Raw genomic sequence first — 5,562 nt, 5'->3', positions numbered from 1 at the left:
TAGAATCAAAAGGGATCTTTGTTGCTATCTAGGGAAGCCTGGTAAATGTGGCAGCACATTTCAATCCCTGTGGAGGTTATTAAAAAGACAGTTAATTATGCTACAATCTGCACTAACTGTGTCAGAATCTGATACTCAGACTGGTTTGGAAATCTCTAATATAGGGCACCATACAATATTCACCATACTTCTGCCCTACTACTTGTACTGCCATAACTGCTTTGGACATCGACCCTGGCATTTCTTCAATAATGAGGTCTAGCAGATAATCATAATTATTATTAGTAGTATAGCTATGTCTTCCTATTTAATCATCAAAACAGTCCTGAAAGATCACTGTAATCTCAGTTTACAAATCAGAAAACCAAAGTGATGGGTCATTTTCCAGCACCTGGAGCTGCTAAATGACATACTCGGAATTGTAACAGAGATGGCTCCTTAGCTCACATTTGTTCCACTATACCATATAGTAATAGGTTGAACCAACCACATAGAATATCCGATATTAAATTTTTCAGCCTACAAAAGTTGTGATTTATATCATTTAATATGAAAAGTTTGAAGTCATGAAAGAAAAAGACAAGGCACTGTGTAAGAAATCACTGTGAAAAAATAAAGCTGCATGAACATTATGTTTCACAAATTAATCTTTTTCTTTCAGTGCATTGAAATTTGATGATATTAGAAATAAAATTTTCTACTATTGATGGGAAATTCCTTCCTTAGCTGACATCTTTCTGCTTGTGTTACTTAAGGATGAGTCAGAAGCCTGGGGCCTGGGCTAAGCTGCAACAAGCTAGATGTCCAGGGAACGCCACTTTAGGAGATACTCACTCTCTGGTGCCAAACCAGCACTTGCATTTTCTGAGGGTAAGTGACTTCTTACATTTACGCCCTGGATGCCTCCTTTGCTCAATCTAGTCCTGGCTTCACACTTCATCCTTATTTCTCCTCCTGTTCTTTTTATTCCATTTTTGTTAACTCTGTACTCAAATGATACAAAGAAGGTAATTATAATCATGAGAACCAAGCCCAAGGAAGCAAGAATTCTTTGTGGATAACTCAAAATATCACTTAACACTGCTTTGGGGAGAAATTACAAAGATAGAGCAGAAAAAAAATGGAGAGTGTGTATTTAAAATAGAAAAAAAAGCACAATTTATTTAAAAAGTGGTTGAGGTTTAATGACTACGCTTACTATCCATCAAGCCTATTTAAAATTGTATTTTCTTCATGCCATAGTGATACTTCGGTTATTATAACCACAGCCATCCATTATCTATTAGCTTTATGAACTGAGAACTTTTCCTATGCCTTGAATCATGCATGCACAAGAAGACATGATTTAGTAATCACAAAAAGAAACATGTGTTTTTTTGTTTTGTTTTGTTTTTTTGTTTTTTTTTGAGACGGAGTCTTGCTCTGTTGCCCAGGCTGGAGTGCAGTGGCCGGATCTCAGCTGTAGAAGGAGGCAATCATAGAATCCTAGCATGACAGAATGGAGAATGAAAAGGGTCCTTAGAAGCCACCTGAGACTCAGGGAGGAACATACTTTCTACTCAGCCCTCTTTCATAGAAACAATCTTGCCACTGTTTTAAATATCTTTTAAAAAGAGAAAAAATCCTCTGTCAGATATCTTTACCAATGTCAGAGAATATTCTTACTAGAGTGCTCTCTTCTTCTTAGCCAAAATCTTCCTTTTGCAGGTTTGTTTTTTTTAAAATCCTGCTCAGCATCATGTAGCAACATAAGGCTGTTATCATTTTTTTTTATCAAAAATTAGTTCTCAAATATTGAGAAAGACTTTTATATTTGTTATAGTTATCCACATTAGATAGTCCAGGCTCTTTCAAAAAGCTGGACCAAGCCAAGACCTCTTTCTCTGAAAGTATCTTGTTTTGCAGTGTGTTTTTAGAACTGTTAGTTAGATACAAATGTTCATTCTCACTAGTCTTCTTCAGTATAGTTCTGGAAGCTCTAAATAGGCATGCAGATTAGAAAAAAAAATAAAATTATTTCCATTTGCATTGCCATGATTTTTTACATAGGAAATCCCAAAAAGTTTACAAAAACTCTTAAACTAATAAATAAATTCAATAAGGTGGGAGGATACAAGTTTAGCACACAAAAATCAATTATAGTTCTGTATACTAACAATGAATATGCAGAAACTGAAATTTAAAATACAATGACAATTATAATTTCTCTGAATAAAATGAAATAATTTTGTATATACTTAAAATATGCATAGAATTTGTTTGCTAAAAATTACAAAATACTGATGAGAAAAAATCAAAGACCTAAATAAATGGAAACACATACAAAGTGTATGGATTGGCAGACTCAACATGATGAAAATGTCATTTCTCTCCAAATTTATTTATAAGTTTAATTCACTGCCTATCAAAATCTCAACAAGGTATTTTAGTAAAAATAAGCTTATTATAAGGCACAGGTCATAGAATAACTAAAGAAAGCTTGACAAAGTAGAATAAACAGGAGGAAATATTCTACTCAATATTCAGGCTTACTATATACCTATGGTAACCAAGATAGTATGGTATTGACAGAGGAATAGACGCATAGGTCAACTGAACACACAGTGAACTAAAAAGCAGACCCACACAAATACACTCAAGTGATTTTTTTTATAAAGGTAAAAAACTAACTCAGTGTAGGAAGGATAGCCTTTTCAACAAAAGGTGCTGGAGCTATGAAACATCCATAGACAAATAAAAGAAAAGTATCACCAGTGATACCTCACTTTTTACATAAAATTAATTCAAATGAATCACCAGATTAGATATAAAATGTAATTCAACAAAAATTTGAGGGAAAAATTGGGGAAAAATCTCTAGAATGAAGGGATAATCAAAGATTGTTATACTAGGCACCAAAAGTAGAATCCATAAAAGTAAAAAAATATAAATTGGGACCTCATCAGAATAAAAATATTTCCTCTCTGAAAGCCCATGGGAAAAAGATGAAAAACCAAACTACAGATGGGGAGAACTGTTTGCAAACCACATATCTAACAAATGACTAGAAATTAAAATATGTAAATAACTAGTCATTAGAACCCAATCGTTAAATACATAACAAAGAAACAAGCAATTCAATTGTAAAATGAGCAAAATACCTTTTGTTGAAGATGTGCAGAAGAGAATATACAGATAATTATATGGTTTGGGTTGGTTCCCACCCAAATCTCAAATTGAATTGTAATTCCCATAATCCCTATGTGTCGTGGGAAGAACCCGATGGGAGGTAATTTAAACATGGGGACAGTTACCCTCATGCTGTTATCTTAATAGTGAGTGAGTTCTCATGAGATGTGATGGTTTCATGAGGGGTTTTCTCTGCTTTTACTCAGCACTTTTCCTTCCTGTTGCCATGTAAAGAAAGACATGTTTGCTTCCACTTTCTCCATTATTGTAAGTTTCCTGAGGCCTCCTCAGCCATGCTGAACTGAGTCATTTAAACCTCTTTCCTTTACAAATTACCCAGTTCTGGGAATATCTTTATTAGCAGTGTGAGAATGGACCAATACAGTAAGTTAGTACCAGAAGTGGGGTACTGCTGTAAAGATACCTGAAAATGTGCAAGTGACTTTGGACCTGGGCAACAGTCAGATGTTGGAACTGTTTGGAGGGCTCAGAAGAGACAGAAAAATGTGGGAAAGTTTCAAACTCCTTAGAGACTTTGAGGGTTCAGAAGACAGGAAGATGTTGGAAAATTTGGAACTTCCTAGATATTTATTGAATGACTTTGACTGAAATGCTGATAGTGATATGGACAACAAAGTCCAGAATGAGGTAATCTCAAATGGAGATGAAGAAATTGTTGGGAACTGGAGCTAAGGTGACTCTTGTTATGCTTTAGCAAAGAGACTGGCAGCATTTTGCTCCTGTCCCAAAATCACTGTGAATCTTTGAACTTGAGAGAGATCATTTAGGGTATCTGGCAAAACAAATTTCTAAGGGGCAAAACATTCAAGAGGAAGCAGAGCATAAAAGTTTGGAAAGTTTGCAGACTTATGATGCAGTAGAAAAGAAAAACCCATTTCCTGATGAGAAATTCAAGCTTGCTGCAGAAATTTGCATAAGCCAGAAGGAGCTTAATGTTAAATCCCAAGACAATGGGAAAAATGTCTCCAGATATTTTGTCAGAGACCTTCACAGCAGCCCCTCCCATCACAGTCCCAGAGACTTAGGAGGGAAAAATGGTTTCATGGGCCAGGCCCAGGCCCCCCACTGCCAGGCACAGGGCCCCCTTGCTCTGTGTAGCCTCAGTACATGGTTCCCAGCGTTCTAGCTGCTTCAGCTCCAGCAATGGCTAAAAAGGGCCAAGGTACAGCTCAGGCCATGGCTTCTGAGGTTGCAAGCTCCAAGCCTTGACAGCTTCCATGTGGTGTTGAAGCCTGTGGGTGCACAGAAGTCAAGAATTGAGGTTTGGGAACCTTGGCCTAGATAGAAATGCCTGGATGTCAAGGCAGAAGTTTGCTGCAGGGATGGAGCCCTCATGGAGAACCTCAGCTAGAGCAGTGCAGAAGGGAAATATAGGATTGGAGCCTAGTGGAGCTGTGACAAGAAGGTCACCATCCTATAGACCCCAGAATGATAGATTCCCCCAACAACTTGCACTGTGCACCTGGAAAAGCCACAGAAACTCAATGCCAGCTGTGCAGGAACATGGGAGGGGGGCTGTACCCTGCAAAGCCATAGGGGTAGAGCTGCCCAAGGCCATAGGAATCCACCTCTTGCATCAGTGAGACCTGGATGTGAAACATGGAGCCAAAGGAGATTATTTTGGAGTTTTATGGATTAATGAGTATCCTCTTGCCTTTTGGATTTACATGGGGCCTGTAGCCTCTTTGTTTTGGCCAATTTCTCCCATTTGGAACAGGTGTATTTACCCAATGCATGTACCTCATTGTATCTAGGAAGTAACTAAATTGCTTTTGATTTTACAGGCTCATAGGCAAAAGGGACTTGCCTTGTCTCAGATGAGACTTTGGACTTGGATATTTGAGTTAATGGTTGAATGAGTTAAGATGAGACTTGGGAGGGGTCGGGGCAGAATGACATGGTTTAGCCATGTCTCTACCCAAATCTCATCTTGAATTATAGTTCCCATAATCCCCACGTATTGTGAGAGGGACCTGGTGGAAGGTAATTGAATCATGGGAGCAGTTACCCTCATGCTATTCTTGGGATAGTGAGTGAGTTCTCATGAGATCTGATGGTTTTATAAGGGGCTTTTGCCTCTTTTACTGGGCACTTCTCCTTGCTGCCACCATGTTAAGAAAGATGTGTCTGCTTCCCTTTCGGCCATGATTGTAAGCTTCCTGAGGCCTTCCTAGTTATGCTTAACTGTGAGTCAATTAAACTTTTTTCCTTTATAAATTACCCAGTCCCACTTATGTCTTTATTAGCAGTGTGAGAAGGGACTAAATCAGATTCCATATAAGCACATGAAAATATATTCAACATCTTTAGCTGTGGTCAACCATCACAGAAACACAAATTAAAAGCACAATGATATATCACTACACAACTATC

This window comes from Mandrillus leucophaeus, unplaced genomic scaffold (genome assembly GCF_000951045.1).
Source record: "Mandrillus leucophaeus isolate KB7577 unplaced genomic scaffold, Mleu.le_1.0 Scaffold302, whole genome shotgun sequence".
Classification (NCBI taxonomy): Eukaryota; Metazoa; Chordata; class Mammalia; order Primates; family Cercopithecidae; genus Mandrillus; species Mandrillus leucophaeus.
This window is presented reverse-complemented; position numbering follows the sequence as displayed.